Raw genomic sequence first — 12,815 nt, 5'->3', positions numbered from 1 at the left:
GGAACGGAACGGAGATCAGTCATCGGAGAAGGCAATGGCAAGCCACTCCAGTACTCTTGCCTAGAAAATCCCATGGATGGAGGAGCCTGGTAGGCTGCAGTCCGTGGGGTCGCTAAGGGTCGGACACGACTGAGCGACTTCACTTTCATTTTTCACTTTCACACATTGGAGAAGGAAATGGCAACCCACTCCGGTGTTCTTGCCTGGAGAATCCCAGGGACGGGGGAGCCTGGTGGGCTTCTGTCTGTGGGGTCACAAAGAGTCGGACACAACTGGAGTGACTCAGCAGCAGCAGCAGATCGGTCATTCTGTAGAAGGGTGATGAGGCAGGTGCATATTAACCTTGAATCATCAGTGCCTTTCCTTGACCTTCCCATTAGGCCGGGCTGCTGCAGCCTCAGCAGCCACTGCCAGCACATTACGGGCTCCCCCACACAGTGAACAGGTAACCTCAGGCGAAGCAGTGATCCTGGGGAAGGAAAGCCTCGTCTGCGCTGAACAGGGCCCACCCTGCTCTTCATGAAGGAACCGTCCTGTGGTCACTCCCACTTCTCTTGGCTGGGTCATTCCTCTCTCTCCTGGATTGTCTTTCCTGCCTGCTGACGGCAGACACTGTCCACATTAATCACTGAAGGGCCGCCCTTCACTCCGCTCCCTGGAGCACCCAGCCCTGCTTCACTTTCTCCCCTCCTCTCTTACAGGCACCTCCTCGCGCTTCTGACCTAGGCTGTCTGGGGGCCTCGACTCCATCCTTTTGCCCCCTCTCTAAACAAGTTGCTCCCAAGTGCAGCCTCCAGCCCTGTTCCCCCAGACATAGACCTCCCCCACCTCTGAGACATCTCCAACTGTTCTCCAAACTCATCCAAACAGAACTCTTCACCATTTACATCAAACCACAGCAAAAGAAAACCAATCAAAGAGTGACCAAAAAATCCACCCCCTCCGTCTTCCCAGGCTCCCTCTGAGTCCATGAGCATAGGATGAGCATCTGTTCAGGTGCCCACAAGGCAAAAATCTTGGCACGTCTCACAGAATACGCACACCCCATTCATTTCATCAGCAAACCCGTCGGTTCGCCTTCAAAATACTTCTCAAATTTTCCCACCGTCGGACCCTCCACTGCCCAGCTTCAAGCCAGCCCCACCTGGGCCCAGATCACACAGTTTTTCCCCCCGCTGGTCTGCCTCCCCAGCAGCGGCCTGTAATGCTCCTAAACAGACAGTAGGTTGTGTCTCCTCCATTGAAGCCTCGCGCCCTTCCCATCACAGGAGAACACAATCTGAGGCCAGCTCTTCCTCCAAGCTCACACTCCCTGCTCCTCTTGCCTCCCCTGCCCCCTCTCCCTGCTTCCCAAATTCACAGCCCACCCTGATGAAACCAAGTCTCTGTCCAGCTCATCTGAAAGAACCGCTGCGTCCACAACTACTCCGCCCCCCACACACAAACACATTTTCCTGCTCTGCTTTCTCTCTCCCCGGCACTTACTGGGACCTCACATACATTTTTATTGTCTGTTTTCTCGCTGAATAAGATTCCTCGCAAACAAGGATTGTGTCTTCTCATAAACCGAGCACTTAGAAGGTCCTGAGCCTGTGTACCCAGCGAGCACGTGAACAGCAGCATGGACGCTCTTTGCCAGCAGCTGTGTGGCCTCCAACACCAGACTTCTCATGGACACAAGACACTGAGATGCTGCTTCCTGTGCTCAAGTCCTGATGTGCAGCTGGATTCACAATTAAGGAGCGTTATTTAAAACAATCTCACCTTAGATAGGGGCTTCCCTGGTGGCTCGGTGGTAAAGAATCTGCCTGCAATGCAGGAGACCCAGGTCTGATTCCTGGGTAGGGAAGATCCCCTGGAGAAGGGGATGGCAACCCACTGCAGTATTCTTGCCTGGGAAATCCCATGGAGAGAGGAGCCTGGTGGACTACACAATCCCTGGGGTTGCAGAGAGTCAGACACAACTGAATGACTAACACATACTTTCAGACTCACCTTTGATACCATCATTGTTATTCTACATAATAAGGGCTCTTTATTCATGAGGGAAGCCATGGAATAATCTCAATTAAAATTTAAAATTTTGTGTCATTCAGCTACTTTGAGTAAAAGGGGAAAAGTACACAGAATACACATAAATATTCATGAAATACAGATCAATAATGAAGGGTAAAATTCCAACTTTTTCTGACAACCGATGAGAGCAGTGACAGAAAAGGAAAGATGAAAGTTCAGCAAAGCTCATTAAACTACTGAGGAGGCAGTGTCTCAGACCTGGAGATATACTAGTCAATAAAATGATAGTATTTGAAAACTTTGCATTTATCTTTATCAGCCCCCAAATTTAAAAACAGGATGTTGAACACTGAAGCAACACAAAGCATATATATAATCCTTCCAGCAGAGCTGTAAGAATATAAGACTCCCTTTTATAGGAAAGCATTGAAGTGTATAAATAGTGGTATGCATAGCTGGCACAGTAAAAGATCATTCTAGTTCAAATAAATCTCGATTCTCTAATGGGAATTACCAATCCTCCCAGATCAAAATATGATGAAACTGGCAATTTGTATGGAAACACAAAAGACCCCAAACAGTCAAAGCAATCTTGAGAAAGAACGGAGCTGGAGGAATCAATCTTCCTGATTCAGACTATACTACAAAGTTACAGTTATCAGTATGTAACATACAGACAGTACGGTACTGGCACAAAAACAGAAATATAGACCAACGGAACAAGATAGAAAGCCCAGGGATAAACCCACAGACCTATGGACACCACCTTATCTTTGACAAAGGAGGCAAGAATGTACAATGGGGCAAAGATAGCCTCTTCAATAAGTGGTGCTGGGAAAACTGGACAGCTACATATTAAAGAATGAAATTAGAACACTTCCTGACACCATACACAAAGATAAACTCAAAATGGATTAAAGACCTAAATGTAAGGCCAGAAACTATAAGACTCTTATAGGAAAACATAGAACACTCTCTGACATAAATCACAGCAAGATCCTCTATGACCCACCTCCTAGAGTAATGGAAATTATAACGAAAATAAACAAACAGGACCTAATTAAACTTAAAAGCTTTTGCACAGCAAAAGAAACTACAAATAAGGTGAAAAGGCAACCCTCAGAATAGGAGAAAATGATAGCAAATGAAACAACTGACAAAGAATTAGTCTCCAAAATATATAAGCAGCTCATGCAGCTCAATACCAGAAAAACAAACAACCTAATCAAAAAGTGGGCAGATGATCTAAATAGACATTTCTCCAAAGAAGACATACAGATGGCTAATGAACACTTGGAAAGATGCTCAACATCATTCATTATTAGAGAAAAGCAAATCAAAACTACAATGAGTTTATCACTTTGTTCCGGTCAGAATGGCCGTCATCAAAAAATCTACAAACAATAAATGCTGGAGAGGGTGTGGAGAAAAGGGAACGCTCTTGCACTGTCGGTGGAAATGCAAATTGATACAGCCACTGTGGATGTAGACTGGAGGAGATTCCCTAAAAAACTGGGACTAAAACTACCATATGACCCAGCAATCCCACTACTGGGCACATACCCTGAGGAAACCGTAACTGGAAAAGACACATGTGCCTCGATGTTCACTGAAGCACCACTTACAAGAGCCAGGACAAGGAAGCAACCTGATGCCCATCAACAGATGAATGGATAAAGAAGTCGTGGTATACATATATACAGTGGAATACTCTCTATAAAAAGGAACGCATTTGAGTCAATTTTAGTGAAGTAGATGAACCGAGGGCCTATTACACAGAGTGAAATAAGTCAGAAAGGTACAAAAATATATATTAATCCATATATATGGACTCTAGAGAGACGGCACTGATGAGCCTATTTGCAGAGCAGCAATGGAGACACAGAGAACAGACTTGTGGACACGGTGGGGGAAGAAAAGCGTGGGACGAACTGAAAGAGCAGCATGGAAACATACACACTACCATACGTAGAGCAGATAGCCAGTGGGAATCTGCTGTGTGAAACAGGGAGCTCAATCCAGTGTTCCGTGACAATCACAGGGGTGGGATGGGGAGGGAGGTGGGACAGAGGTTCAAGAGGGAGGGGATAAATGGATTCCTATGGTTGATTCACATTGATGTGTGGCAGAAACCAACACAATGTTGTAAAGCAATCATCCTCTAATTAAAAATAAATAAACAGAAAAAATATGATGAAATTGGGACTTCGTTGATGGTCCAGCGGCAAAGATTTCACTTTCCAATGCAGGGGGTACAGGTTTGATCCCTGGTTGGAGAGCTAAGATCCCACATGCCTCGAGGCCAAAAAACCAAAACATAAAACAGAAGCAATATTGTAGCAAATTCAATAAAGACTTCAAAGAATGGTCCACATCAAAAAAAATATTTAAAAAAGAGGATATTTGTAAAGAAACCAGTACATATAACCACAAAGGACTGGTTCCCAGAATATATAAAGAGTCCTGCAGTTCAAGAAGCAACAGAAACAACAACTCAGTTGAAAGCAAGTGGAGACAAAGTCACTGATTGTCCAGAAGGACAGCACAGATGATGAATCAACTCAGAAAAGCTCACTGCATCCATGAGCCAAGACCACAGGGGGATGCTTTTTAACACTAGATGGACAGAAATGGGCCAGGTCGATGATGTGAGCATCAGGGAGGCTGGGAGGCAGTGGAGATCCTCCTATTGTGCCAGGACAGGAGGAAGACAGTTCGGCCTGGGAAAATGATGTGGGGCTGACTGGAAAGCTGGATACTGACACAGTACCAGGCAGTATCTCCATGCCTCATCCACAGCACAGAGAATGCACTCGGTCCAGAGCAACCCTGCTTCTGACAGTTAAAGAGGGGCTTTGAAAAAGTGCAAGTGTCAGTCGCTCTGTCGTGTCTGTCTCTTTGCAACCCTATGGACTGAAGCTAGCCAGGCTCCTCTGTCCATAGCATTTTCCAGGCAAGAAAACTGGAGTAGGTAGTCATTCCCTTCTCCAGAGGATCTTCCCAACTCAGGGATTGAACCCGAGTCTCCTCCACTGGCAGACAATTCTTTAGTGTCTGAGCCACCAGTGAAGCCCACCACACCTGGGGGTGGGTGCCAAATATTCATTTTGATCTTTGGTCCCTGTTTTTCTTGGGTTATATGTATTTTTGATACTGAGTTGCTTGTTGCTGTTATTGTTTAGTAATTAAGTCCATGGGGTTGCAAAGAGTCGGACACAACTTAGTCACTCATGTCCACTGAGTTGATAATGCCATCCAACCATCTCACACTCTATTGTCCCCTTCTCCTCCTGCATTCAATCTTTCCCAGCATCAGGGTCTTTTCCAATGAGTCAGCTCCTCCTGTCAGGTGACCAAAGTATTGGAGTTTAGCATCAGTCCTTCCAATGAAAATTCAGGGTTGATTTCCTGTAGGATTGACTGGTTCGATCTCCTTTTTGACCAAGGGACTCTCAAGAGTCTTCTCCAGAACCACAGTTCAAAAGTGTCAGTTCTTGAGCACTCAGCTTTCTCTATTGCCCAACCCTCACATCTGTAAACGACCCCTGGAAAAACCATTAGCTTTGACTATCTAGACCTTTGTTGGTAAAGTGTTATCTCTGGACACGTCACAAAATCTACTGTAAGAACTCAGGTTAAGAGCACAGGCTCTTCGTGCCCAATCCCTCCAACCAAAGTGAGGCTGACCTGGGGTGGGAGGGTCCTCAAATTCCCTGCATTTCCCACTCATTCCCCGAGTCCTGGACGGTGCTGGGGGGTGGGGGTGGCGGTGCCAGAAAGAAAGCAGCATTCTACAGAAACGCCCCCTGTGGATGAAGCATTCCACTTCCCCCGGTGAGCGGGGGGCTGCCCTGGGCTGCCCCTGACCATGGCCTGCCCACTTGTGCCTGGAGAGGTCTGCACACAGGTGGGAGAGCCAGGGCAGGCCAGAGAGCCTGCACCAGCTCCATCAATTCACGTGTCAATGTGACTGTCGATCAAAGTCGACTCCGAGAGGCTCAGAAGGCAGGTGTCACTTCACAGTGAGATGCGGGGTTGGCCCCCAGTTGGGGGCCAGCAGGTAGACGCGGTCACCCCCTCAGCAAGCACTGAGGGCTACCGGCCTCCACTCAAAACCGCTCCTGCTACTGTCCTGCTCGTTAACACAGCACCAAAACCACTCCCCTTAAACGGATCTTTCATGGTCTCAGTTATTCATACCCTTTATTCACCCCTTTCATACCAGTTACGCATTCGATTCATACCACACCACTCAATACGATTTTATAACCATCTCAACATCTGGGAGTCAAACAGTTTCCGTAACAGCCAACAGCAAAGTCGATTCTGATCAGCAGAAACCTAAAACTCAAGGAGCTTTTCCCCTCTCTGCATTGAGACAGGCCAGCAACAGGAGAAGGCAAGACCCCCAGAGCCACCAGTGACCCTCCAACTGTGTTCCTGGACCACCAGGCTGCTCATTACGGTTTTCTACACTTCAGAAAAAGTGTAGGAAAAAAAAAAAAAAAACCCTCCAGACTGACACACACTGCAGTGGGTCCATGCAGGAATTCTCATCCTGTCACGGCAGTTCAGCGTTTCTCAGCTTCACTGACGCACACTTAGAAGTGACACATATGAAATGTGTATAGGTGGATGAGTTTGGACATATGCATATACCCTTGAGCCCCAAAACAAGGTAATAAACACACCCACTACCTCCAAAAGATTTACCCATTCAAGGTCTAGTTTGCTTTTGAAAAGCTGACACCCCTACCCGGCAACAGACACAGGACAAATATGCTTTTGCTTTTCTGGAGGAAGGATGCCAAGAAAAACTCTTCACCTCTCCTAATTTTGGAACCTCAAGTGCAGCAGCGCTCCATTTAAAGCTCCAAGTGGCTGGAGTGGCCTGTTTCTTAGAATTGTACACACGCGGTCCAGGGACGCTGAGACTAAGACAGCGTGTGTGTGGTCAGCACCCCCATAGTCCCCCATGCAGCCCTGAGTCAGGCGTCACCATCTGCTGGGCTGTCCTGGCAAATGAAGCGAACTCTTCAGGCTCTTTTCCACCTTTTATAAAATGGGGGGAGACAGCCACATCAGCTGATCTTAGAATTTATATGTAAATTCATTTGCAAACTATAAGGTACAATTCAGAGAGTAGTGAAGACATGACTGCAAAGCTATGAATTCATTTCTATAATCTTTCCTAAGGAAAAGAATGGGGGCAACAGGAGTAAGGGTTTGCTCTTTGTGTTTTTAATTTGGCCACCTTTGATGTGAAGAGCTGACTCACTGGAAAAGACCCTGATGGTGAGAAAGATGGAGGTCAGGAGGAGAAGGGGGCAGCAGAGGATGAGACGGTTGGATGGCATCACTGACTCAACGGATGTGAGTTTGAGAAAACTCTGGAAGACGGTGGAAGACAGAGAAGCCTGCAGAGATGCAGTCCATGGAGTTGCAAAGAGTCGGATATGATTTAGAGACTGAACAGCAACAATCTGTGTCCAGCCTTCGAGCAAGTCACATTGATGGGGCATGTTGGCTGTGACAGAAAAGGGAAATGCTTGCCTAAGCTTTGACCATCACCTCAACCAGCAGAAAAGGATGATTTCATGTCCGCACAAAGAAACAATCAATCTTGATTTTCTGTGGCTTTGCTCTTGACACAGGTACTATGGAAAACGCGGGGGACACCTGGGATGATCACGCCCATAGGAAGGGTAGGAGGTCCCTCTGCCTCCACAAATGACTTCTCTCAGAGGTCAGATGGTCAACTGGGAGCCACACACAGTGACACCTGGGATGGACACAAGTGCAGGTCCGAAGACTGCTGAGCTGGCCCTAGGGTCTTCAGGAGGAATGTAAGCCTCTGGAGATTCAGGTATTGGCTCCCACCCTCAACCCCTTCCAAAGACTTCCTTCATGCATTCCTTGAGATTCCAAAGGGATTGGTTTTCAAACCAACCTTTGTTGCTGGAGATTTTGTGAGGGAAAATAAAATTCACCGTCGAGCAAGAATGAAAGGCTTTGGGTCAGAAAGATGTGGGTACACAGCCCACTTAGTCCTATGAGCACTGGGTTGTGGCCAAGTTGTTTCATCTCTCAGAGTGGTGAGGGGTCCCTGGTTTAAGGAAAGCACTCCAATACCAGTCTCCACCATGGCATTTCTGTGGGATGTCAGAGACAGGAAGCAGAAGGAATACCAGCTTGGAAGCAGTGGACCATGGGCAGGGCAGAATGCTGCTGTGTAAGTTCCACTCTGAGACCCTGGGAACCATCTTTGTTCAATGTCTCTGCCTATGCAATAGGGGGTAATAAGACCTGTATTTCAGCCACAGATAGTGTCCTGGAGGGGCCAAGCCCGAGCCAAGCCCCTGGTAAGTGCCTGGTACTTTATATCTGCCTCCACTGATTCACAAGTAGGTTAACTGTAGTAGAATCAACACTATTTTTTTTTTTTAAGCAACATTCAGTACTTACTGGACAATTATTTAAACCAGTTATTGCAGCTCTAGCCACTACATCTACTAGAACATCAAAGGCTACAGCCAACCCTAGACACCGAGTAACCCCTAATGCTTTCAAATTGTGGTGCGAGAGAAGATTCTTGAGAGTCCCTTGGACTGCAAGGAGATCAAACCAGTCAGGCCTAAAGGAAATCAACCTTGAATATTCATTGAAAGGATTGATGCTGAAGCTGAAGCTCCAATACTTCAGCCCCTGATTCCAAGAGCCAACTCATTGTAAAAGACTGGAAAAGGTTGAGGGCAACAGGAGAAGGAGGCAAAGGAGAATGAGATGGTTAGATGGCATCACTGACTCAATGGACATGGATTTGAGCAGACTCTGGGAGATAGTGAAGGACAGAGAAGCTTGGAGTGCTACAGTCTATGGGGTCACAAAGAGTTGGACATGACTTAGTGACTGAACAACAACAAATATTTCAAGCAAATATTAGCAGACCTAAAGGGAGAAATAGACAACAATATCGTAATAGTAGAGCACTTCAATATACCACTTTCAACAATGGATAGATCATCCAGACAGAAAATCAATAAGAAAATTTGTACTTAAACTACATACTAGACCAGATGGACTTGACATTGACAAAGCATTTCATCTAACAGGGGTAGGCAGAATACATATTTTTATGAAGCACACATGGAACATTCTCCAGGATATACAGTATCATATATTAGGCCAGAAACAAGTATTAATAAAATTATGAAATTACATCTCTTCCCATCACAATAATCAGCTATAAGAAGAAAATTGGAAAATTCATAAATAGATGAAAATTAAATAGCATGTTACTGAACAGCCAATGGGTCAAAGAAGAAATAAAAATATATGAGACGTTAAGAGACACAAACTACCATGAATAAGCAACAGGATGTATTCTATAGCACAGGAAAATATAGCCGTTATTTTGTAATAATTTTAAATGGAGTACAATGTATAAAGGGCTTCCCTGATAGCTCAGTTGGTGAAGAATCCACCTGCAGTGCAGGAGACCCTGGTTCAATTCCTGGGTCGGGAAGATCCGCTGGAGAAGGGATAGGCTACCCACTCCAGTATTCTTGGGCTTCCCTTGTGGCTCAGCTGGTAAAGAATCTGCCTGCAATGCGGGAGACCTGGGTTCGATCCCTGGGTTAGGAAGATTCCCCTGGAGAAAGGAACGGCTAACCACTCTAATATTCTGGCCTGGAGAATTCCATGGACTGTATAGTGCACGGGGGTCGCAAAGAGTTGCACCGACCGAGCAACTTTCGCTTTCCCTTTCACAATGTTGTACATGTGAAACTAAGATAACATTGTAAATCAAGTCTACTTCAATAAAAAAATATCTTGAGACAAATTAAAATGGAAACACAATAGACCAAAACTGATGGGATGCATTAAAAGTAGTTCTAGCAGGGAAGTTCAGAGTGATAAAAACCCACATTAAAAAAAAAAACAAGATCCAAATAAAGAAAACTTTACAGTTCAAGGAACCAGAAAAAGAAGACCAAGTGAAGCCCATAGTTAGTAGAAGGAAGGATAGTAATCAGAGAAAAAACAAATGAAATAAAGACTAAAAAGATAACAGAAAAGGTCAGTACAGTGATGCCCATGCTAACATTTACACCCTGGGTATGCACATCAGCAACTGCCACAGCATGAAGTCCAGTCTGGACGACCTTTCTGTGCCCATATGTCTCCTCATCTACGCACCATCTTGCCGCATAACACCCACGTCCTTCCACACATTAGACTGCTCTCAAGTAGATTCTCAAACAATCTTCAGCACTACATATGAACTATTCACATCCTCCATCTCCAAGAAATACCAGCCAGCCTCCAACAATAGTGAGTCACTGTCAATGCTGAGTTATCCAGGGAATAATTAAGGGAAGACTCTACACTGTTAGGTTCACTCCAGTGGAAATGGAAGGGGTTTGTCTCCATGCTCCTCCCATGATCTCCGCTCCCCCCAAATCAGGCAAAGTCAAGGTCAGGGAGTTCTCAGGACCTGACTCCTTAATTTCAACATGGGAGGGATGGTCCAGGGGAGAAAAGAAGACAGCTCAGGGACTATAGGCCCTGGATACAGGGGGCTCGGTGGCCCCCTCAGGTCACCCAGAGATGCAACTGACATCCCTCCTCAAGACTGATCCCCTCAGTCCAGCCCCAGGGAAGGCTAGCTGAGACGGCACCAACTTGGGGTGCCTAGTAATGTGGAAATGTTTCCGAGGCTGACTCCTCACTTAGCACCTTACCAGGTTGGCACTGTTTTCTTTCTCTCCAGGACAAGGCAAGTGACAGGCTGACCAAAAGGTCACCTTTCCCGTGGGAACATCAAAGACCACTGACCCAAGAGCATATGCCAGTCCCCACCTGTTACTGCTTAAATGATGTGCAGACTGATTACCATGGGCTTCCCAGGTGGCTCAAGGGTAAAGAACTGGCCTGCCATGCAAGTGGGCTTGATCCCTGAGTCAGAAGACCCCCAGGAGTAGGAAATGGCAACCCACTCCAATATTCTTGCCTAGAGAAGCCCATGGACAGAGGAGCCTGACAGGCTACAGCCCATGAGGTTGCAAAGAGTCCAACATGACTTAGCAACTAAGCAGCAGCCCTGTGCCTTAAGACCCATGATGCCCCTGCTCCAAGTCCCCTTCTTTAAAATTCACTCAGTTTCCCTGCCTCGGGCACTCAAGACTTGCTGTAATAACCTGACATAGCAGTCATCCCAAAAGCAGAGCTGTCAGGGTCACACGTCATCCCACAAGGCCATGAGAAAAAGAGTCTGGAACAACTGTATTCCATTTATTTTTGTAGCTGCTAAAACAGTCACTGCAGGAAGAGTAGCCTAGAATCCAGCTGTGCTCACAGTCAATATTTATTACGTGAAAGGACAGATCTACCGATTTTCCCACTGGACAGTTTTCAAAACCACAAAAGCAATTCTTAATAAGAAAATCATGGTTTTGCTGTGTCTGTCATAAACTTAAAAGTCTACTTAAAATTACACGCATACAAATATTTTTGTAAGTATCTTTACATGATAATCTGCATATAACTGTCCACCGGGCATCACCTCTTGTTTGCGTAATAATAACAGACTCAATGGACATGAGTTTGAGTGAACTCCGGGAGTTGGTGATGAACAGGGAGGCCTGGCGTGCTGTGGTTCATGGGGTCGCAGAGAGTCGGACACGACTGAGCGACTGAACTGAACAGACTCTCGCTGGGCACTTATGCAGAACACATCAACACTTCCTCAATTAGGCCTGTGATTTCCCCCTGACTTATGACCTTCTCGAAGAGGACCCTGACAGTCACTTAGAGTCTGCTAATATCACCCATGACCAAGCTTCTAAAGAAGTCATGTCAAAAAAAAAAAAAAAGAAGTCATGTCAAGACTCCATTACTGATGAATCACTAATGAATTCTATTGACCAGAATCAAGAATTTACACTAATTTCTAGCTCATATTCTCATGAAATCTAACAAACCGATTGATACATGACTATACTTATAAATGAACACATTTTAATAGGTTTCCCTTCAATGACTATTTAAAAAATTGAGTGGTCATAGCTAAGATTTTTTTATGAAAAGGAAACCTCCCGGGATTGGACATGAAACACCCAATGCCGTCCACTCACATAAGGTCTGGAAGAGAAACCTGGGAGTGGCTGTTCACTGCCCAGGAGGACGTAAAGCCAGAGAGAGCCAGCAATATCCTGTGGGGAAAAGGGAGTCTCAGGGTCACTTATACGGACACAGAAAGGAGGAGGGCTTGGGTCAGCTGCTGAGATGAGCTCCAGGTTCTCAATTCCAAATCTGCACCTCACCTGGAAATCACAATGGATGCCCCCACCTCTTCCCCAAACAGGTTGGAGAGTGTCACTTGCTCCAAGGAAATAGTAAAGCAGAATTCACCATCTTACTCTAAGAAACACAACATATTGACTCCATGCCCTTCTGCTGGCCACACATCAAAGGGGAACTTAACTGAAATCCAGGTGGTTCAAAAACAAAAAGGGGGTTGAGGAGAAAAACCTGACTTACAAAAAGTTTAGTAACAGTTTTAGACCAAATTAAAGAAAACTCTAATTTATATTAAAGTAAGAAATCTACAACACTCAAACCAAGAGATTTTGTAGTCCAAAGTCACGGGTTCAAGAATAGTTTAAAGCCAAATTTATGATTACCAAAGAGGAAAGGTCAGGGGGAGAAATAAAGTAGGAGTTTGGGGTTGACATGTATACACTACTTAATATAAAAATAGATAATTAACAAGCACCTACTGTATAGCACAGGGAACT

At 45.6% G+C, this 12,815-nt stretch overlaps 1 protein-coding gene across 9 annotated transcripts in view; it reads right to left on the bottom strand.

The window, feature by feature from the left end:
* Positions 1 to 12,815, bottom strand: part of NCK2 (NCK adaptor protein 2) — a 114,979-nt gene that overhangs the window by 33,979 nt on the left and 68,185 nt on the right. The window contains exon 3 of one of the 9 annotated variants that reach the window (XM_088841382.1): positions 204 to 308. The exons of the other annotated variants lie outside the window; for them this stretch is intronic. The gene's annotated coding sequence lies outside the window, so the exon portion shown is untranslated. The remainder of the gene's footprint in view (positions 1 to 203; positions 309 to 12,815) is intronic. 9 annotated transcript variants of the gene reach the window in all.

This window comes from Moschus berezovskii, chromosome 11, assembly GCF_049115385.1.
Source record: "Moschus berezovskii isolate FMDL1 chromosome 11, NW_MosBer_1.0, whole genome shotgun sequence".
NCBI classification, from domain to species: domain Eukaryota; kingdom Metazoa; phylum Chordata; class Mammalia; order Artiodactyla; family Moschidae; genus Moschus; species Moschus berezovskii.
The sequence above is the reverse complement of the archived record's forward strand: the minus strand, read 5'-3'. Positions and strand labels throughout refer to the sequence as shown.